Here is a 24234-nt window from a genome sequence, read left to right on the forward strand (position 1 = left end):
TTCTATAACTGTGAAGAGGAAAAAGAAAAAAGATTTAAACAAATACCCAAAAAATGAAATGAAAATTTCTTTAAAAAATTTTTAAGTGTATAATAAAATACTTTATTATTGGATTGAAATTAGTATGTTTCAATCATAGAGAATGAGAAAGGCGGCGGGGGGTGGAGAGAGAGAGAGGGAGAGACCTAAAAAGTTTTTAAAGAGTGACCAGTAGGTCACTTTAAAGGAAAGTGAGTTGCTGTGAGCAATGTAAATTCAATACCCAAGATCTTGTTCTTTAATCCATGTTTTTTATTTTTCTACTTTTCTATCTTTGTTTACTGATTTGTAAACTGACTTTTAATTTTATCATTTTTACAAATGTAGAATGGATACCTCAATAATTGCATCAAATGTAAAACATAAATAAATCACTGTGGTCAGGTAGCAGAGGAGAAGTCAGGTCAGACAGGACCCCCCAATGCTTGGGGTATCCAGAATCTTTGTCAGACCTCTCACTGCCACTTTTATGGCCCACAGACCACTGCATTCGTACGGTAGAACTGAAAGCTAATTTGTAGTTCTACTCAACACTGCATTGTATTGGAGTGAGAGAATTAAGCCAATCAGGAAATGCATGGTGATTTGGGTCATCTTCATAACTATGACTCCATTTTCCCCTTCTTTTTTAACTAGGATAACAAATGGTTTTTGTTGGGATATCACTCTGAGCATGTAAGCGTTCAAGAAAGGCTTATAGATAGCAGAGACCAAAGGTGATAGTTCTTGGCTGAAATGAGTTCTGTGTTCAAAATATGAAGCTTAAAATTCATTAAAAACTCTCTTTTTGATGGTTTCTGCACACCCAAATCAAGTTATTTGTTTTATTAATTTCCTTGGATATAGTTGCATGGAATTATCTTGACTGGTATATTCCTCGTAAGTCAGGATAAAACTAAAAAACTGGGACAAGAGTTTTTGTCTGATATTAAGTGAAAATTTCATTTAATAAGAACCACTTCAGAACATATATATAGCTAGTAATGAGTGTATTAACTACAAATAGTCTTTGATTTTTCAAAACCTATTAACCTCATCAGCAATCATTTACTCTTTTTTTCTCTCCTTTCCCTAACATAATTTTCAGCTCAGTTGCTTCCCTGTTGACCTTTCCACATCTTCTGGAACTCCACTGAGTAGATTTCCCAGGAGCCAGGAAATCCAAGACAACGCTGACTCAGTGTACCTGCCATCTCTCCTCTGGCATGGTCCCTCTCTGTTTGCTCAGGCTGCAGATTTCTTTCCTTCCCCTCTTCTTCATTCATTCAAGAACTATTTATTGACTGTGTGTTGGATTGTGCTCAATGCTGAAGAAACAACAGTGAACAACATAGGCTTGGTCACTGCCCCCCAGAGCCTACAGTCTCCGTAGAGGCAACAAAACAAGCAATTACAATGCAATATAGGGGGTGCCATAAGGAATCAATATAGGAGGGGAACACAGCCCAAAGGGCTGGGAGACTTCCTGGAGGAAATGACATAAGCAGACACCTAAAGGATGAAAGGGAATTGGCTAGTGACGAGGTGGAATAAGTTCCCTGCAGACGGTACAGCGTATGTCAAGGCCCATATGCAAAAGAATGTGAAGGAAATTCAGTATGTCTGGAATACAGGACACTTGTGAGGGAGTGGTGGTGGTGGTGGTGACATTGAAGCTAGACAGGTGGGCAGGGTCAAAAAGTCATTCAGGGCCTTATAAACCTTGCTAAGTTAAGATTTCATCCTTGGAAAAATGGGGAGCCATTCCAGGAACTTCTATTTGAAGCACATGTATGTTTTCTATACTCACCTTGTTATCATGGGTAAAGAAAGAGAAGGACATTTAATTCCTTTCCTTGACAAATACCATATTGTCCTCTTCATCTCATTATGCTTCTGTGAGTTTGTGAGTGTGTGCTGGTAGAAAAGAATTTCCCATCTGGAAAATTGGAGTTCTCTCTGCGCCAAAATAGTCTTCCAAAGACTCCTCTGTCATCTTGAGTCTTCCAACTCTCTTTTCTAAAGAATGTCTTCATTTACTAAAAAAAAAAAATATTTTTAAGCACCTAGCATGACCATTCATTGTGCTAAGTATAGGAGATGTAACACTGGGCAAAAACAGAGATGTTACCTGCTGTTGCGATTTACATCTCTGTTAGAGTTTCCAAAAGAAAACCCTAAATAAGTAAATAATCAGTATTTCTCCAGTGATAGTGGAATAAAAGTTTAGAAGTACAGAGCAACTTTTTTTCCCCAAGAACACTTCAGAGAATACAGATCTGGATTGAAATGAATTATTGGCTCATGTTTGAGCCCTGTTGACATGATGACAAATAAATATTTAGGCAAGTTATAAACTGATGTGTGAAGGCCACAGCAGTATCTTAACTTCCCCATCTCCCCTTCCGGCTTCACTCAGAAATGTTTTGTGAAAATGTTTCAAACTGCTGTAGTATACTGTCACATTAAAGGCAGGTTTCCAGGAAAAAAAAAAAAAAAAAGTGGCAGCAGCTTCCCTGCCACCGCAGAGATTAATGTTTTTCAGTTATTTATATCCCGTAGCATGTGACTTTATGGCATGCCTGAAGGTGTTACAGCAGGAAAGACGAGTAAAACAAGTGAGAGGGGATTGAAACACATGACTAGAAAAAGAGGAGACATGCAGGGGGGAGGAAATAAAATGTATGCAGTTTTTCATAGGATTCAATGAGGAGGCATATTAATTAACTCAACCTCACTGGCTAAATTCACATCCCATAGGTGATGTGCCTTAAGGACTGATATAATGGGAGGCTGACTCTTTCTAAGCTTACAATAATTAGTCAGTGAGTGTTTATGGACTACCTTTGTACTACATGGCACAGAGAGATACAAAAGAACAGAAATCCAATGAGGACATGAGAGAATTTCGTTTTCTTGTAACTCCATGCCACTTGTTCCAGCTCTGGTTGAGAGGAGTTACGGATCCCTGCGTTGGGGGCACTGGTACCTTGGAAGATGCTCAGGGTCAGGTCCCCTTCCCGATGGTTTCCCTGGTGCAATTCTGGGACCTCCTCACACTGGCCAAAGTTTGAGAGAGTTGAGAAGGTCATTTTTGCAGATGCTATGATATGGGACCTCTTGGGATCGGGTTTCCTTCCCCTGGTGGCTCACCTGCCCAAACAGAAGTACTGGGGAAATTTATTTTTATTGAATTGAAAATGCATTTGGGCAATGTTCCCAAACCTGGCTGTCCATCAGAATCCCTGTGGGGACCTTTTAAAAATATGCATTCCTGGCCTAGTACCAGACCTTCTGAGTGACTCAGAGCCTTCAAAGTACCAGAATCCCACATTTTCAAAAGCGTTAGTGTGAGTCCTGTGCAACCTGTCTTTGCATGTGCTGGGGGAAAACTAAATAGTAACTCATACTACAGCTATGTTGTTTAACTCTAAACAGTTTCCCTTTGGAATTTTGATTCAATTCAACAATGATAATGTAAATATCTACCAAGTGTTCTTTGGGAGTCACTAATAAACATGACTGGAATTTATTTCTCTTAATACAGATTAACAATATAGTCATTAAGCTTTTGAGCCCTTCACAACTATTGTCTTATTTGATGGTTACTACAGACAGCCTTAGGAGGTAGATACTATTATTATCCCATTTTACAGATGGAGACATTGAGGGTTAGGCAGCTTAAATATCTTGACCAGGTCATGTCAGGATTTGAATCCCAAGTCGGCATAACTCAAGAGGCTGAGCTTCTAACGGCTCAGCCTACTGAATCTTTTTCTGTGCATTTAATAGAGATGAGGCTTAGAAGGAAATACTGTTCAATACTGTGTATTGTTTAAACAACTGGAAGAAATGATTAGCTTGCTGGGTAAAATGTTTTCAGTGGACAACTTGCCTAAAGATTTTTTTTAAGTTAAATTAGTCAGTGAGCAATGTGTCAGCTCCATTCAAAGGTAGGGATCCAAATTTAAAATATTGCTGAACTAAATATTCATGAGTGTGAGTAGACAGTTATTTACATAGGTAGATGTGAACATAGCCCAAAATAGATGTCTATGATATTTTTTTCTCAATCAAACTTTTCCTAGAATTCCTACTTTGATATGTTTTAAGTGATCTATATTTACATCAATGCTGAGGTGATTATGCAATTCAAGGCTGGCAGAGTTTGATATCTTCCAAATTTGCATGTGTCCAATGAAAGCAAATAACAAAATGACCTTGATGCAAATGACATGTTTTATAGAATTATGGGGAAAAAATGTATGTGATCGCAGAAGAGTTTCCCTTGATTACTTGATTGTGCTTTTTGAAATTGTCTATTTTCAGTACATAACTGTATAAAATAAGTGTTTTCATATAAGATGGTGTTGTTTGCTAACAATTCTGGTTTTGGCCAGAAAAGAGGGTGTTAAAGATAAGACAGCATTTACAAAAAACCTGCTAGAAACCAAGAATTTATGTCATGATCTGGGAATCTCCTTAACTTGCTTTCACTGCTTTGATCACAGGGTGACTCTGAGCAAGTTACCTAACCTCTTTGTACTTCCGCTCCCTTATCAGTAAACTAGGGTTGACGGTAATACCCTCTTCCTAGGGTGATTGAAGGATGAAAGGAAATAATAAATATAAAGCAGTTGCAAGACTACTTGGCACATAGTGAGCCCCCAATACTATTGGCTTTTGTTATTAATTCAATTCAGCAAATATTTACTGAATGCCAGGTGTAACAATAGCTGACCATTTTGTGGGTTACAACTGTGTTCAGTAAGTGTTTGTTGAATGAATCATTGACATGGCAAACAGATGAAGCAGAATCAGGATACTGAAAGATAAGGCTTCTGGCCAGCATTAGAAGAGCAACACCAATCTACTCCCTCCTAGATGAGAGTCTACCTGATTCCCCAGTGAGGAAAGACCATGAATATACCTGTAAACAATTGTTGAATCATCTGGTGTTGATGGAGAAGAAACATAATCTTTTTCCCTCTCCAAACCACGGCCTTTAAGTCTTGGATTGGCCAAAAATTTCGTTTTGGTTTTTCCATAAGACGCTATGGAAAAAGCCGAACAAACTTTTTGGCCAACCCAATGTATTCTGCCAAATCCTCCTTTTTCATCATTCCATAACAACATCTTCAACAGTGGCTTTCAGCTGAATAGAGTCCATTCTCACTGAAATCTTTAGTTTCATATCCAAGTTAGTGTTCATCCATTCTTCCCTCCCAGCACCGGCCTTTGATAGAGGGGCTTGGCTTCTTCTCCCACTGGGTTTCCTTCTCCTCCCATAGATTGGCACAGAAAGGGGGACAGTGGAAACGGACAAGCATCTCTTATTTACCATGGTCTTCTCACTGCTGTCTCTGCTTCCTTGGCCAATAATGACTGACCATGAGGTTCTCTGGGTGGCAGGTATCCACATGACCTCTCTCTCATGGGATGAAGTTGTTCCAGGTCTCCTACATGAGGGTTCTTGCTCTTTGGGGAGGCCCTGGAGGGATGCCACACTGCCCCGCTGCACAGTACACTGCCTGGCGGTCCTCTGGGCTCCATCTCTTCCACCCCCTCCACCTTCATCTCTAGGAATAGGTCCCACTACCTCCTGTTGCTGGTGTCCTCTCACTCTGGACTTCAGCCCAGCTGACCTGCTGCTGCATCTGCTTGATCCGAGGGGAACGCAGCCATCCTTGCCTCCCCAAAAGGTGGGAGTCAGCCCACTTGTCTCTGGTCCTCTCTCCACTCTGCCATCCCTGTCTTTTCTTTCTACTTAAAAAGGAGTCCAGAGTAGTAGGCTGCATAGTACATGTTCAACCAGTCTCTACAAGTAATTCTCTCAAAGCCCTCCTCCTAACTGGGCAGAGGAGTTGAGGGCTGGCAGGGAGGAGGAAAGAGAGAGAAGACCCCCTAGGGCGCTCCGCACTCAGTTGATGACTTTTGACTCCATTGATCCCTTTGAATCCCCCATCCCTGTAATAGTGAAACCTATCTGGCCAACTCTTTTTTTCTTTTTTGTATGAATTTTTAAAAAAATTTATTGAAGTATAGTTGATTTATAATGTTGGTTTGGCCAGCTCTTAATAAGCTCTAAAGAGGTGTTTGTTTCTGTTTTTCTGCTGTCTTTATAATATAGGGTAATTGATTCCTCTTCAGTGTCAGTATTGGGTCCTAGATGCCAATTCCAGAGGAATAAAAAAAAAATTTCTAATCAATATCTTATGGTATCCTACACATTTCTCACCATTTGCTATTTACAGATATATGCCACCAGCTGACACTGGGGTTGGGAGCATTTCCTCAAACCCCACCTTCTGGAACACAGGCCTCCTCACTAGTTCTGTAAGTCATTCATCACATACTTTTATATATTCTTTCTGCTCATATTTTTATGTGCTTACAGGTACCCAGTGTCCTTTGGGGGGCAATGAATGAAACTGATGAATTGGCTGCCTCCATGGAGCTTGCACTCTGGGGATGGAACAAACGTTCCATATGTAGCTGGATTATTACAGATAAGAACCTGAAAGGAGTTAGCTCTCACTGAATGCCTTGGGCGGTTCCAGATTCTGGTTCTTTTATAATGAGACTTCTCCTTCCCTCTCTCTCTGTCTCTCCCTCTCTCTGTCTCTCCCTCTCTCTCTGTCTGTCTCTCCCTCCTTCTCTCTCTCTCTCTCTCCCCCCTCTCTTTCTCTCTCTCTCTCCTTCTCTCTCTTTCTCTCTCTCTCTCTCTCTCCCCCACTGATTAATCCTTAGTCAGTCTGAGCTATAATCCTTTGGTCACCTACAAGACACTTCTTCCTAAAACTGCCCTCTGCCTCTTGACCCACTGTAAGGAGTTTAATTTTCATCTCTTATAACCTGAGACTAGAACAATCAGGCTCCTCCTGGATGAGCCATACCCTTTCCCCATCTTTCACAAAGGATGTCTCCTGCCTCTTTGCTCCCATAGCCCTTATCTGCGCCTCCATTACAGCACTTCCACACTTGAGGGCAGAGACTAGGTCATTCCCCTTTGTAACTCTCTCCCCCTCACACACCCCCCCCCCCACCTCCACCTCCAGCTCCATCACTGCCCGTGCCACAGCTTCCAACACTGCCATCTTTGTGCCTTGTACAAAGTAGAAATTCAACAGAAATTGTTTGAGTTGAATTGTTTATCCATCAGCAATTAACCTTTCACAATGCCGGTGCAGTCTTTTAATAACTCTGCCTGGTCAGGCAATTGAAGAGCTCCTCCACTTCCAAGCTGGCAACAAGGACAATTCATCACAGATAATTCTACAGGAAGTAACTGACCCTCGTGGCCCAGCTGTCCATTAGCCGTGGCTATTGTAAGAATAACCAGAGGCCTTCAAATTCCATGTCCTCCCATGATCCATGAACTCCCAGAAAGATAGATACATAAAGGACAAGTCTGTTTCAAAAAGCTTTGCAGTGTTAGCCAGCCTTTAAAACCTTATTTATTGTGTTCATAATACGTCAATTTAGGACTCATGTTTGGTCAACTCTGCTGAAAAATGTTAGAACTGCTATCTGAGCTTCCTTTGTTGGTTTGAATTTTCCATAAAAGAATTTCTCCTATAATGAAAATAACCAAGAGGGCTTTCATTCATGAAAATATTTGAGGCATTCGAAAGCCTAGTACATGTAGGAGTACTTTTGTACTGGTCTTTTTGAGGAAAATTTCTTTTAACTCTTTTTTAACTGTATCAAAAATGTTATGACAGATCTCTCAGCAACTGCCTCTTTGCAAACGAACATAAAATAGACACTAATTTTTAAAAAAGATATTTTCATTGGGAGTGGACAAGAGTGGAGGGTAGATCAAGGTTGGTCTCAGTCAAAGAAAATACAAATCAAAATGCTTCCTGGGGTAATGACCTGAAAAAAAAAACAATGAGTTTTCCAAGGCCAGTTTAGGGCAAATTTTCTATGGTAATTGCTGATTAAACAAAAGAATAAATAGAGGCTTTACATGTCATTTATTCTCCACCTGACTTGGAGAAATTGTGAATCCTACTTTCCCTAATTTTATCCCTTGCTAACTTTGAAACTCAGCTAAAGACTTGGTCATTGAGTTAGAGCATTAGAAAAACAATTCCTTGAGCATTAAACCACTCAAAAATTTCTAGAAATGTGGTCTTTCAGGAGATCGCAGAAGAAAAAAAGTAAAATTTATCATAACAGAGGAGAATGTAAAGGAGGGGATTACATTGGGGATAGTAATGAATAGGATTATAGGTATTGACTTAAAGTGGTTTAGAGTAGAATTAGACTTTATTTGCTTCTCTTTGAAACAGGAAACTAGTAGATGATTCCCCCATTAATTCATTCAATCATCTAACAAATATTTATTTTGCATCTACTATGTGCCATAATGAAGAGTAAGAGTGGATAATTAAGGCTCATAGGAGAAAACACCCATGTAATACAATTAAAATTACTTATTTTGAAGATCCTAATATCATATTACCAGCATATCATTTACTTTGAAGCATTTCATAATCCTCTGTCTTAAGGATTCCTAGAAGATTTTTAAGACTAATTCAGACTTAAATTCCAGCTTCCATAAAATCTATAAAATTCCACGTTTCTGGAGTTTTCTGAGAATTATGAATAGCTAAGCAGTGAAGTTGTGCAAATGATGTTGGAAACGGCAGGACTGGTGATTACATTAAGTGTATTCTACCTGTGGTAAAGTGTATGTCATAAAACAAAGTGTCTAACATATTGAAAAATTAATATTTTAATAATAAAATATTTACTAGTAATAATATATCAATATGATAAGAGGGACAGCCTTTTCTATCCCTAAAGAATAAACCCAAAATAAACAAAATTCATTAGTTTAGTAACTAAGAATACACATTAAAACAGGAAGGAGAGAACTGTTTGCCTTCAAATCAACAAATGCCATTTTACAATGATAGTGACTATTTTTGGTGGGACTTCTTGAAAATAAGCATCCTCAAATAACTATCAATAGGAGGGTAAATTGATACAGTCTTTCTGGAAGATATTTTAATACATATATCAAGAACTTTAAAAATATTCATTCTTTCTGATCAATTCTGTGTTGAGGAATGAGAGCTACACAAAAAGGTAAATCCAAGGATATTCATTACTGCATTACTTATAATAATAAAAAATTGAAAACCATCAAAATGTGCAACAATAGGAGATTGTTAAAAATTTAGGTTGCATCTATGTTTTGTCATATTTTAAAGCCATTAAAATCACATTGTAGAATAGTTAATGCATGGAGAAATGTTCATCATATACTAAGTGAAAAAAACACAAATGATATAGCAGGGTATGATACACCTGTTATTAGTCTGTTCAGGCTCTCAAAACGGAATACCATAGACTGGGTGGCTTAAACAACAGGAATTTATTTCCCACAGTTCTGGTGGCTGAGAAGACCAAGATCAAGGTACCAGCCAATTTAGTTCCTGGTGAGAAGTTTCTTCCTGGCTTGTGGAAGGCAATTGCCTTCTCTCTGTGTCCTTACATGGGAGAGAGAGAGAGAGAGACAGAGAGACAGAGAGAAAGAGAGAAGAAACTCTCTGGTGCCTCTTCTTATAAGAGAATTAATCCTATTGGATCAGGGCACCATCCTTGACATCATTTAACCTTATGACATCATTTAACCTTAATTACCTCCTGAAGGCCCTGTTTCCAAACACGGTCACATTGAGAATTAAGGCTTCAGCATATGAATGGGAGGATGTTGAGAGTACGGGCAAACAACCAATTCATAGCAACATGTCTATTTACAAATACACATCGTGTATTATAGATACATGGAAAGAGGCCTGAAGGACATACGTCAAAATGTTAACAATGTTTGCGTTTAGGTAGTAGGATTGGAAGTAATTTACATTTTTTTCTTTCTTTGTGAGTTCCTGTCACTTCAGAATGTTCTATTAAGAAAGTGTATTACCTTTGCAATTAGAAAAACACTGTATAAATAGTATATGTATTTTTAATCTCATTGCCATAGCGCCGATCTTCAACGATCTGACCATGTGCAGCGCAAAGGCAGGTCCTGGAATCGCTTTGGGCAAGGTACGCACAGCGCAGTAGGGAACAGAGACTTACTTGCTGAACTTCCCAGGGAACCCATAAGAGATAATACAAAGACAAAGCTTTCATGGGATTTCAAGAAACAGCTACTTCTCCAGGAGAGCCTTATTATAAATGGGATTTTCGAAGAATATGAAAGCCAAATAAGAATAACTAATGCTAGAAGGGCACTTTTAACTTTTCCAAAGCACTCTCACGTTTATTAATTCAATTGATCCTCATAACAACTATGCAGGCAGGACAGCTATTAGTATTCCGATTTTAACAATGAAGACAGAAAGGTAGAGAGCGATTAAGAGGCGAACCCAAATCACACAATCCGCGGAGCAGGGCCGCGCTTGGGTGCCAGGCCTCTGGCTGTGGGTCCAGAGCTCCTTCTCCTGCCCTTGAGCCCTCACTCACAGGACTCTTTCCACAGCAGAGCCTCGTGGAAACTCTAGGATCTTTTCAGCTCTTATTAAAAAAAAAAAAAAAAAGAAAAAACCCTAGCTTTCTTGTGAAAAGAATGACGCCAAGTAAGAAATAGTACAATTCAAATGGCAAAATACAGCCTGCTTTCACCCAGACCGGCGGCTTTGCACCTATAGCGTGTTACATGATTGTTTCTGGGCTTTAGAAGGTGTCACTTTTTCCACTGATTATATACTGTTGCTCATTTTCTCTGAGACCTGGATAGGTAACAACTCTTAAGAAGTTAAGTGTAGCGAATGCTCCCCTGGTGAAGTGCTTAGGGACAATGCGCATTTAATTCTAGGTTGAGTGACTGAATGTGCAGTACAAGATTACACGGTCCTAACCTCTATCTTAATTAGGAAAGGATTTCCTATATAAGGACATTATTTTGTATACTAGACGACTTCACAGTTCTACCCAAATGCAGTGTAAGAATATGATTTAATCATTTTTTTGCTTTAAACACTCAAACATGGCAGTTTGGGAGATAGTTTACAACTCTGTTTTTAATGAACTGATTTAACTATAGATATTATAACTGCAAATAAAACACATTTACAAAAAGCTGTTGTCTTTAGAATTGTAAATCTGGCAAGGTTTTTAGCAGTAGAGTCTTAGATAAATAAAAAGTTGCAGCTTTTTAAACTGCGGGTGTTAATTGGGCTTTTCTTATCATCCGGGAGGAGTTAAAAGCAGATGTTGATCTGAAACAATCACTTATCATGGCTAGTGGTCCTGAGAGATGGCATTTTCTTTGATGCCCTTATTTGTTCTGATTTATTATCAACCGGATTTACCTGCTGGTCACATACTTATTCTGGCTTGGATATATCAACCAACAATAAGTAATTCAGGAGATAGCTATTACTAGAGAGGAAGAAGACAAACAAGAATGTCACAAATGTGTTTTGTCAGTGGACTCTAGCCATGTCAAGGTGAGATAAACTAATCGTTTCACCTTGACGTGCTAAATTAAGTAGTGTGAAGAAATCAGAAGACAATGGTGAATAAAATGAGCTGAGTGAATAACTTGCTATTTCCTTGCATAAATACATTTTTTGTGATGATTAAAGCTTAGTGAATAAGTTCAGGGGTGGGGACAGATGAGGCAATTATTCCACACAACAGGAGAAAGCATCTGTAATTACTTCATGATAACTATTTAGAGTCAAACTGGGGAAGTTATCAGAGGTTTGTGGTTGAATATTTATCTAGTAAGCCAGGAAAGGCAGAATTTGTCATTCTGGCTCAGAAAACGTGGGTTCAAATCCATCCCTTTCAAAATGACAAAGAAATAGAAACATGGTCATTGAAGAGAAGTTCAAGTATAAAAAGGATGAATGCAAATACTGGAGGCTGTAGGGTTTGCGGCAAGTCGCTGAGCAATGAATGAATAAGAAAGCTTGCTCCCCTCTTCATCTCTTTCTTGACTTCACTCTTTCTCCCTCACTCAGTTCTTTCCACTTTAAGAACAACATTTATTGGGCATTATTCTAAGTTCAGGTCCTGTGCCCATAGGCACCGAGGCTACCATGGAAGCATTTCTGCTCTCAGGGAACTTCAATGAAGGGAGCTAGTTCCATTAGGTGAATTCTTACTTTAGTTAAGTGCTGCCCAATCAGAAGACTTTCCACATCAGGCTGGATATGAAAAGCAATCTCAACGCAGTTAATAAAGGCTAAACAGGAAAAACACACATTGTTAGGTAAAGTGTTAATGAGTGACAACTCCCTTCTGGGATTGTCCGGTTTGCCTCTCCCTCAAATGCACGTGCACATGTGTGTGCATGTCCATGCATATGGGGAGCCCAAGTGTGTAAATGTGAACATGTGTGTGGGCACAGGTGCATGCATACCTGTACATGTGTGTCTCTACTAGACCAGCAGTCAGCACAGCACGGGATTTTGCAAATCTGAGGGCCTAAGTCTGAGACCTTAACAATCCTACTTTTACTCAACTATTCTATTTCACAAGTTGGTGACTTCCCATTTGTAACATAATACATTTTTCCATTAAAATTGAGTAAAGTAAGGTCAAATGCCAAACCTATTAGCCCTTGGCTGCTACTTGCAAGAGTTTGAACTCAGGTTTCCTCCTTAGTGTCATGTGATATGTCATGACACTCTACAGAACCCAAAAGAGGGGTATGGACCAGGGCTGCACAGATGGAAGTCTTCCTGGAGGAGGTGTTGTCTAAGCCAAGAACTGAAGGATGAATAGGAGTTAGGTAGGCAAAAGACAGAGGGGAGGAAATGCATTTCAGGCAGAGGGCTTGGCAAGGGCTATTTTAGAGGTTAAAGAAAGTTATACATTCAAGGAACTTGTATTCATTTGCTAGGGCTGCCGTAACAAAACATGACAGACTGAGTAGCTTAAAACAGAAATTTATTTTCTCACAGTTCTGGAGGCTGGAATTTCAAGATCAAGGTGCTGGCAATGTTGGCTTCCTCTAAGGCCTCTCTCTTTGACTTGCAGACGGCAACCCTCCTGCTGCCTCTTCAAGTGGTCTTTTCTCCGTGTGGGAGCATCTCTGGTGTCTCTTTTTGTGTCCAAACCTTCTCTTCTGGTAAGGACACTAGTCAGATTGGATTAGGACCACACTAACAGCCTCATTTTAACAGAATCACCTTTTTAAAGGCCCTATCTCCAAATACAATCACATTCTGAGATACTGGGAGTTATGGCTTCAACATATGAATTTTGAGGGGGACACAATTCAGCCTATAACAGAGCTTAAAGCAAAAGTTAATGCCATTTGAGCATTTATTAAAGAGGAAATACTTGCCTGAATTCTACAACCAAACCACAATATCAAATACATCAGTATTTTGGGACAACTCAAGAAAATACATTGTTTCAAAAGGCCCTGTGGGGCTTTTTCTTCTTGCCTCCAAATGGAACTGAAAACAGTACTTTGCTCACAGGAAGATATGGGCTTAAAAACATCTCAGCAACTTGATAGTAGCAGTCTCCGGAAAAATTCATTAAACAAAAATCTCTGCCTTTTAAAAAGAGCATGTTCCCTTTATTCTATGAGCACAATACCAGACAATTCTCCTTCCTGTCACTGGGGGAGAACTGACAACACAACGGTGACTGATTCTTGTCCCAGCACCTGGAGTGACATTATCATTAAAAAACCTGTTGCCCGGTGGTAGCGCTGTGTGGAATCATTGTTATTAACATGAAAGAAATTTCATGCATGTTTAGGGCATCTGTCTGCTGTAAATTTGTCCTGAGAAAGGTCCTCACGAGTGAGGTTCGAGCCTTAGGGGTGCATTGCTCTGGTTTAACTCTAAGAGAACGACGTCTGCCTGTGCTGTCAAGAGCCCTGGATTCAAGTACAAGTTTTGCTGCTTACTATGATTCTGAGGTCGCTCCTGGCATGGACATTCTGTGGCTCTATATCCCTCCTCTATAAAGTCATGTCTGAAAGGGATCACAGCTACAGGTAAGGCTGCATTTACGCTTTGTCCTCATCGCCAATCGTAAATGGTGAGCTGATGTCAGAAAGCTGTCTTCTTGTGCCCCCAGCCCTGCGATCATGAAGATAGCACTATTAATGGGAGGACACCTGCTTTTCTTTTCCGGGCCTGTAGGCACTAGGCAGTGAAACCGTTCAAAACTTGGAAAGCTCTTGCCTGCATAATTTATGGCTAGAGCCATTTCTTTATTCCCTCTCTTTCATAAGCACCAAATTCTGTTAGAAAATTTGGGGGAAAATCTACCAATCCTGGGCTATTTTGGGGTTTCTTCATCATCTCTTGACCTTTGATATGACAAGCCAAATAACAAAATGAAAAATGGGCTCCCTAGTGCTGACCATGATTGCCACCAGAGCAAGGCAGCACGAGGAAGGGGAAACAAAAATCCACGCCATTCGGTACAAAAGATTCCCAGCTAGCCCCAAAGGAGAAACTTGAGAATTTGGATATAAAGCCCCAATAAAGTAAAGTAAGTTATTTTAAGTATGACAAATTATGCTTCTAATTTGCACCTATCTTTGTGGGATAGAAATGGAAGCTTAAGGAATTGTATGCCATTTTCTGTGGCCGTCTATATCAGGCACATCTCAAAGGGTAATTTTGATGTCCTTGACTTCTATGAGAGTGTGGCTATAGAGTCTATAAAATCCACCTGGTATTATTAATATCCTTAAGCTATTCCGCAAAGCTAACATTTAAAAATTTCGCTTACCAGTGATCAAGATGTTCTTGTATCGAGTTCTAATTTTGTATGAACATCAAGGTATTTCAGTATTGTTGACGGTTTTCCATTCTTGCTATATATAAAATGTCTAAATTTGAAAGTGAAAACAAAGTAATGAGGAAATTTGCGAAGCACAGAAATACATTCCACTTGTTCCCTTCCTGAATTTTTTCTTCCAGGTAAGGAAGAAGGTGCAATGTGCAAGTTAATCTATTTAAATGAAACCGTAGCTTTTTAACCTTTGAGGATAAATATTTTTCAGACATTTACATGCATAAACAATTGCCCTATGAAAGCTAAACTTAGTCATACAATCTACCTAAATCTTGAGAACATGTGCATACATTAAACCCGCTCAAAATTAATAAAACTCTCTAAATTATGCATGGCGCAGAGGGTGAAAAAATTTGATAACAGGAACTGCTGTCTGCTTGGTGCTATGAACTTGGTAATGCACTGAGAGCAGCCCTATGGCTATGCACTAGAGAAGATCATAATAAGGTATAATTGTTGCTTGCTCATTTGCTTGAACTCCAAAACTATATCAAATAACACTTAATTATACACATAGAATACCATTACAGCAAAGAACTTGTGCTTGAATAGCTCAGTGTAAGTGAGGACATTTAATATTATTTGGCTCCAATAGGTGCAAAAAAAGATACAAAGTAACAGCTGCTAATTAATCTGGAGTTCTAGGTTTGCAACCTCAAAAGAAAATCTAAAGAATATTTCCTGGAGTTTGAATATGTAAAGTTTTAACAGCTCCATCTGGTGCATGCCCTCTGATTACCCAGAATGTTGGCTGGCAGCTTGAGGGACGCATTTGACAGTGGGCCAAGTTTAAAGGTCTGCTGGAGGTAAAACAATGCCCACCCTTTAACAAGAGCGCCATTGTTCCTTAACAATGAAGCTCTCTGGCTTATTTGAATGTCAACAATTCAGAAAAGTTGATGTTTGGAGCCATCAAATAAAATGTTTTTGTGAAACAGTTTATTATTTCAGTGGTAATTATTTGAATCATTCATGGTAAAGGATGTTTGCTAATGAGAGCTTGGCTGCTGGAAATTCCAGAGAGACTGAATGCTCTTTGTGCTGACAAAAAGACCCAAATCACTGGAGAGCAACTGACTGGACAAATCATTCATCTATGCAAATGCCAGCCGAAATGGTCAGATGCATTTATCACCCTCCTCATTATAGTAAACAAGGCAGGAATCGTGACTGGCAGTTATCAACTTGCCCTGAAGTATGATTTGTTCTCTTACCACTATTTAAATGAGAAGAAAAAAGGCATGCCACCAGGGACTTTGTTGGTTTATAAAAGAGTAAATGTCACATAGCCCAGTGCTTAAAGACTTTTGATTGACAAATGTTTTATTTGACATATCAAACAATGATGGTTTTCATATCAAATAGTCCATATTTGTTAGCAAAAATCTTAACCCCTTGAAGTTTGGCCAATGCTTTTAGCTCACTTCTGCCAAAGCTTAGAAACTAGAACACAGATGGCAAGTTACATTAAAGGCAATACCAAATATCTCTACACATAATGTGCAAAGACCTAAAAATACTCTGCATTGGGTGACAGAAATGACACAGTGTTTTATCACAACACATATAGTGTAAAATGTTCTTCTGAACTGATAATGCAAATTAAAGTGATGTTGACCTACTTGCACTTACTAAGTATTCTTCTGCTGTTTAGTGCAAGATAAGCTAAACATTAAAGAATTTATACAGCATATGTCACAGTGAAATCTAAATTGTCTGGTGTAACTCTTCTTAAATGTCACAACAATGTCACAACACACTCAGGGTTTCAGGGCTTACAGTTAAAGCCACAGTACCCTCATATAACCTCTCATTCTCATGTGCTCAAAACTTTTCCTTTCTTGTTTCCTGGGACTTAAGTCTTGTGTACATTTCTGCCCAGTGGATATTTATAAGTATACCTCAAAATACAGAAGCCTGCCAGGCGGACATGTGAGTTTATGGTATTTGTAATCAAGGTTGTGACTTGAGAAACACTGCAAGACAACCTCCTTTGGAGACTTTTAGGATGACGTGTTCCCCCAAGTGCTTTCCTTCCTTTGTTGCTATGTTTTAGGCTGTCACCACTGCTGGTGGTTAGTGCCTCTTCTTTCTTAGAACCAAGACGGAACTGTTCATCTTGAAAAGCTAGGGACTTCCCTGGTAGCCCAGTGGTTAAAAATCCTCCTGCCAATGCAGGGGACACGGGTTCGAGCCCTGGTCTGGGAAGATCCCACATGCCGTGGAGCAACTAAGCCTGTGCACCACAACTACTGAGCCTGTGCTCTAGAGCCCGTGAGCCACAACTACTGAGCCCACGCACCACAACTACTGATCCTGTGCGCCTCAGGCCCATGCTCCACAAGAAGAGGAGCCACCACAATGAGAAGCCCGCACACCGCAACAAAGAGTAGCCCACGCTCGATGCAACTAGAAAAAGCCCACACACAGAAATGGAGACCCAATGCAACCAAAAATAAATAAATAAAATAAACAAAGAAAGAAAGAAAGAAAAGCCAGAAAGTAACTACAATCACTAGAAGAGGTTCTAAACACACCCCAAGCAGTGGTATGTTTTCCTTGCACAGAATACAACACTAAATTATCATTATAGACTAAACTACTGGTTAGTTGTTTTCATTCCATGGTGTTTCAGTCAGGTAAGCTGACATATTTTTAGGCCTGTATATTATTATTACCTTAAACATAAAAATAAATTTCGTCATTTTCATTGATATAATTTGAGCATCCTAATGAGTGTTTTATCTAAAGAAATAGTAGTATTCCTCCTTTAAATATATGATTGTAAAGTCATTCATGTCATCTTGGATCTAAACTTTCTCTACAGAGGCATTTCCACTTTTGTAAGTTGCAATCACAAAAGAAAACATGATTATTAGGGGAGGACACTTATTCCCCAAAGCTGCTGTTTCCTTCTATGTCGATGGCCATCCATTGGGAAACTCTTGACCTATATCTTCCCCATCACTCAGGGGCCTCTCTGGCTGATGCACTCGGGAAAAAACTGAGCCTCTTTCTCTGCCTGTCACTTTGGGGTGCGTCTTCCTGGCTGCCTGGAGAGTCCACGAGCTCTGATGTGCCCCTGGAGTGGGCAGGTTGGATCTCCAATCCCTCCTGAGACTGAGTGAGTAAATCTGCCTAATAATTCACGCGGCAGCATGAGGAAGCCCACTGCTGAATTCACACATGAATGTCATAAACTTCAGTAGTTTTATCAGAAGTTTGATCACCTTCCCCTGACTCCTTTATTTCTCAGTCAGTTTGGAACTTGGGTGAGCCAGGGAAATATATTAATATTAATATGCAGTAAAAGTCATTTCATTTATAAGATTTGGGGAACACATTTCTTCTGAAAGAAATGGTGCAAGTGCATTGGGAAAGCCTGGGACTCAGCTGGCTCTGGTAAGTTGAGAGATGCTGGAGTTGAACAAAGAAAGGACAGGACCACGAGAGGCAAGAGCACACAGGAAGCTTTATTGAGGGGTGTTCGGACAGGTTGGCGGGACAGGGGAGCCCCTCTCAGCAGGAGACCTTGCAGAGGCAACAGCACGCTGAGACCACCACTGAAAAGGGGACTAGGGCTGAAGGGGAAATTGGAGTGGGGAGCTTTGTGTCTAGCGATGTTGCTAAGCTGGAGGTAGGGAGTTTCTGGGTCCGAGAGCACTGAAGGGCAGAAGTGGTTTGACGTCTTTTATAGCCACGGGCTTTGTCTTATCCATGGTTAGCAGATACTGGGTGCAGTTTCAGGGAGTGTGTAAAGTAGGTAGGCTCCAAAGGGCTAAAAATACGTTTATTTGGACTCTATTTAAAGCAACTGGATGTGTGAGAATTTGAGTTTGGCTCCGGCTGGCTTTGGGCTGACGGTCTGAGTCTGCTGTGAAGTCAGTAACTCTGGGGCCATTTTAGGTGAATGCGCAGGGACTGTCTCTGGTTCATTTACAGAACTCTCGCTCAGTCAATTTTTGTTTCTTTTAGAGGTAAAAAATATCTCTTTAGGACTAATGCACTAGGCTTTGTTCTCTAAGGCACCAAAATGTCTCTGGGGGTAGGAGTTTTGGGCTCAGGTAGGAGTACGTATAAAAGGCCCAAAGTGAAGGCACTTTTCTGATCAAATGAAGACTTGTAGTCCTGAAATCACATTAAGTACATGGCTGTGATTTCATTTCTTGTAGGGAAGCTTTCTGGATGGAAAGCTTCCTGAGGACAGGGAAGCCTTAGGGACATTTAGACAGATATTCCCTTTCAGAGCTATGACTTTTGCTTGGCTTCAATTAATGACTGCAATTGTTCTTTGACACTGAGATTACGTGTGTGAATTTGTCTAATCAAACCTGGGTTAGTCAAATCCTGCCTTTTGATTTGGGGCTATAGTTGCTGCTTGCAAGAAATAATCATAATCTTTGCCACAGGGCTTTCACCAAAGAAATGGTTCCATCTTGCATGGCAATTGCTGTTGATTGCTTGATGATATGTGTTATATGATGTTGCCATTCTGCTTTGCTCCCCCAATACATCCCTCTTTTTCCAGCTACAAGCTTTTTGACTCTGCCTTTTGAAATTCTGACTTCTGAAATGTTAGCATGGTCATCTCTAGATGATAAGGTTATGGACAGTGGGATTATTTGCTTCTTTAGCCTTGTTTATGTTGTCTTTATGCTTTGCCATGTTTGTTTTATAATTAGGAAAAGACTATAAAGTTATAAATAGAAAATACTCAGATTTGAACGATCTCATCAGTTGCTTTCTGGTTTCCCTCTCTTTACTGCTGGACTATATTTCGTCTCTGTTGATTTTATTTTCAAACTTGTGACCCTTCTTGTGGGTGCAAGATGGCTGCCAATTGTCCTTGGGCTACAGGATTTCTGGCCCATGCCCACCTGGAAAGTGTGAGAGTATTTGTTCCAGTATTCTCCTTTAAACTCCTGACATTTATTTTGATTGGACCAGTTTAGATCATAAGCCCATCTTTGAACCAATCACAGTGGTCATGAAATTTGACATTTTGATTGGCTTACACCAGGGTCTACCCCATAGGAGCCTCCTCTAACCCCTGACAGTGAGAGCTGAGTGCGGAGAAGGGGTGCATCACTAATCAAAAATCATCCAGGCAGGGAAACAACAAATGTCCACTCTGTCTTTCTGGCCACCTTCATGGGAAGTGACCAAAAGAAAGTTACTAGAGTCACAATGTTGACAGTTTTATGACTCTCTCAGCATGTATCTGAATTACCTTTGCTTTGCTGGCTACAAAGATTTTTTTTGTCATGGAGAGTTTTGAAAGTGCTTTCATTCTCCATAAATTTCATATTGTTTAGTGTATAGCACCTTGAGTTCCAGTTATAGTTTTTTATTTCCTCTTAGCCTTTGAAGTATATGAACACATATGTAATCAGCCTAACTTTTTTTGGAGGGCTAATTAACAATGATAACCATGGTAATTAACAATGGCAATAAACTCTATAGAATCCAACAATGACTTTTCCACCCTACATATATTGCCTAATAAATCATGATAGAAATTTTAGGTCACATTTGAAATATTTAGCTAAAAGTTTTGTCAAGAGAAGGAAACACTCAAATTACTAATATACTGAATTTAGTGAGATTAATGCTTAGAAAAATTGGTATATGTACTCTAGATGATTCTGGAACTAAATTTTAAAATAGTGATTTATTAAAACACATATAGAGTTCTTTAAATCATAGAGACCTGCTAAATCAACTGTTGATAGATATACAGTGAGAGACTGAATATCCAAGAAGACAATGGCCAGGTCATAAATGAAAATAAAACTCTGACCCACAGTCTGCAGCAACCAGACCAGGAAACCAATCCATTACCTGCAGTAACTAGTCCAGAGAGCCAACCTGCTGTAAGTCAGACTTGTAGTCAGACCTCTATCTCCAGCAACCAACCCAGAAAGCCAAACGCTAACCTCTGTAACAAAACGGCCAGGACTTGATTAATAAGACAGCTTCCCTAATTGTTGTCCCTGCTCCCAACTGAGGACCAACCAGAGAAAGCCAAATATATACTCTTAATCAATCACACAGGATGTCCCACTTCTAGATAGCCTGTCTACAGCTTCCCGTGCTAACAGCCTTCAGTCAAGGCATACCTGAAGATCCCTTTTTTCTACTGTAAAGCTTTCCCACTCCTCTGCCTGCCTTTGAGTCTCTGCCAAAATGTGAATGATGGCAGCTGACTCCCTTGCTATATAGCAAGCTCTGAATAATTATCCTCTGTTTGTTCTCATTTGAATGGTCTTAGATTTTTCCACAACGGTTATTTGAGAAGTCAAGTAATTATCTAATGCACATATCCTAATAGTCTTTCCTATGCATGCCAGGAAAACTGTAATTCTGTCCACTTAAATAACATTTTTCCGTTGCATAGTATCAGTGATTTAAAAAATATTAATTAATTCTACCAGGGTCCTCATCTTTGTATCTCTATTTTACAAATGGAGTGACCTAAAACCACTAAATTGAGTAACCTATAATAAATAAAAGGCCGAGTTAGAATTTGAACTTGACATTTTCGTTTCACAACTGATCTTTAAACAAACATATAATAGGGATTGTAAGAGAAAAATATAGCTAGAACTAGATTTTATTTTTTTTTTAAATCAAAGTCTGAGGAGAGATAAGATTGAAGTTTATAAAACAAAGAGAAGTATGTTTACCATGGGCATCCTCTGATATTTGAAAGGCAACATAAGGCAAATGAAAGAAATTGCTATTTTATTTGGCTGGTATAAAACATATTTCTCAGTTGCTGTGTTCTTTGGACTGATAAAGGATAATAGGTAAGTGGAAGAACTGTGTACTTAAATGAAAATCAAAGGCCCACTTCTTGTCCCAGGACTGATCTTCTCTACCTGAGTAACCGCGGTCAAGAAACTTCACCTCTCTGGACCTCAATTTCCTCATCTTCTAAAACGAGGTTTCTAACCTCCATCTGCTAGACTATTGTAGGAATTAAATGAGATAACGTGTGGCATCTGATACATATTTGTTCCTCTTTTCCTCTCTGTTCTGAGTGCTGTCACTCTGAGAATTATACCTGTCCATTGATCATATAATATCATCTTTATTGATTTGCCAGTCATTTTCTCTCCAGATTGTACTCCTCCAGGATAGAGATGGAGTGTTACTCATCTCTGTACGACCAGAGCCTGATATGATATAAACACTCTGCTAGTCAAGGCTAGTCAAATATAGATGAAGTATGTATGACATGTGGTCTGGGACTTCAGGAAGCACATACCCTATAAAAAAAAAGTAACATGAATGATGGAATAAAGGAATGACACAGACAGCAAACACTTAAGGGATAAAATGTGTGGCACTGAGTAAGTGAAAAAAAAAAAGGATAAGTGAAGTTAGGGAAAGCATCATCGAGAATGAATGAGCCATGAGGTAGACCTTAGCAAAGAAGAGAATTATTATGGCCAAATTTTTTAAAAAATTGCAGTATAGTTGCCATACAATGTTATATGTTACAGGTGTATAATACAGTGATTGACAATTTTTTAAAGGTTATACTCCATTTATAGTTATTATAAAATATTGGCTATATTCCCATGTTGTACAATATGTCCTTGTAGCTTATTTTATACCTCATATTATAGTTTGTACCTCTTAGTCCCCTACCCTTATCTTGCCCCTCCCTCCTTCCCTCTCTCCACTGGTAACCACTAGTTTGTTCTCTATATCTGTGAGTCTGCTTATTTTTTGTTATCTTCACTAGTTTGTTGTATTTTTTAGATTCCACATACAAGTGATATCATACAGTATTTGTCTTTGTCTGACTTATTTCACTTAGCATAATATCCTCCAAGTCCATCCATGTTGCTGTGCAAAGAAGAGGATTTTATTACTAAGCGAAAGCTACAAAATATAGTGCAAGAGGAATTCATACAGGCATAGAGGTAGAAATAGACAAAATGTCTTGGAGAAATGGTGAAAATGGGAGATTAACAAGCAGAAAATCTATTTGGGGCTGAAAAAAGATTGCATAGTTATGTTCAGATCAAATGAGACCTTGAGTTTTTCAACAGGTGTTTGTGAGTACCTATCCATGCCTATGCTTGCAACAGCTTACTTCCTCTGCTAATCCCCTTACACCCCAGTCCTTGCTGTTTCTTGAACATGCTAGGCACTATCCTGCCTTAGGCTCTTTGCTTTTGCTGTTTCCTTTACCTGAAATGCTCTTTCCCCAGATATCTTTTTGGCTATCTCCCTCACATCCTTCAGGTTTATGCTTCTGTCTCACCTCCTCCTTGAGGCCCACCTTGATCTCCATATTTAATACAGCAACTGCTCCACCCTACCCCCCTTTCCTAAATCCTCCCCATTCTGCTCTACATTTTCTTGTTCTCAAAGCACTAATCACCTCCTCACATACCATAGATTTATTTATTTATTATGCTTATTGTTTTATATCCTTACTCAAGTGTAAGCTTTATGAGTGAAAGGTCTTTGTTTGGTTTACAGATGTATCTCAAATGTCTGGCACACAGTACACCCCCAATAAGGAATCATTTACTGAATAAATGAGGAAGTGGAAAATATCCAATTTTACGAAAATGAAAACAAGGCTGAGGATTCAAATTTAAGTAAATCCTCTGCCAGCCGGTGTTAGGATTATTGATGTTTTAGTTTAGTATTCTGACCACTTTGGTAATACATACTCAAACCTAAACAGAATCTGGACCTGTATTTACTCTCCTGAAAGTCACTTGAATTTATAGGGGTTAGAGGGAAAAAGAGAAAGTAATGGATGGAGAGCCACAGACTTCATACTGACGTTAGCTGAAGCCAAAGAGACAAATGCAGAACAGAAAACTTTCGATCAATGAACTTTGTTTCAAATGTGTATTAAGAAAGCCTGAAGTCTTAATTCCTTTCCTCAGAAATGTAGAAAGGTCAGGAACCTTTGTGACAGAATTCTTTGATCTCCCAGCTGAAGTTTCCAAATGTTTTTCAGATATTTAAATGTTGATAAAATGTCAAACATCTTGAACTGCAAGTTACAATCAGGCTTTAAAACTTGGTTGAACAGTTACACTAACTAAATCACCATTCATCAGGGAGCAAGAGTACCGAAGAAACAAAAGCTATTGCACTTAAACATTATCAGCACAAGTGGTAATTTGGAAATCAGCTCAGTTCTGGATAAGAAAACTTATTTTCCCAGTGATAATGGTTGTAAGCATAATGAGACTTTTGTGCCAAATGGAAAAAATAATTTAGCCATACAATAGAAATTCAAATTGAAGTTTCTTATTAGAATTAATAATATTATTTATCCATGGCATTCCTGTCATATGACATTGGTACTTTAGCCAGGAATTAAAATTGGAAGACAGGAATCATCTTTATTTTTTTCCCCATCATACGTTGTATTCTATT

The 24234-nt window shown here is 39.2% G+C and overlaps 1 long non-coding RNA gene across 1 annotated transcript in view; it reads left to right on the forward strand.

Moving 5' to 3' along the window:
- The window catches only part of LOC132376352 (uncharacterized), a 55598-nt gene extending 53592 nt beyond the window's left edge, over positions 1-2006 (forward strand). Inside the window, exon 4 of the long non-coding RNA XR_009506278.1 lies at positions 1127-2006. This is a non-coding gene — a long non-coding RNA (uncharacterized LOC132376352). The remainder of the gene's footprint in view (positions 1-1126) is intronic.
- The last annotated feature ends 22228 nt before the right edge of the window (positions 2007-24234 follow it).

Source organism: Balaenoptera ricei, chromosome 12 (assembly GCF_028023285.1).
Source record: "Balaenoptera ricei isolate mBalRic1 chromosome 12, mBalRic1.hap2, whole genome shotgun sequence".
NCBI classification, from domain to species: Eukaryota; Metazoa; Chordata; class Mammalia; order Artiodactyla; family Balaenopteridae; genus Balaenoptera; species Balaenoptera ricei.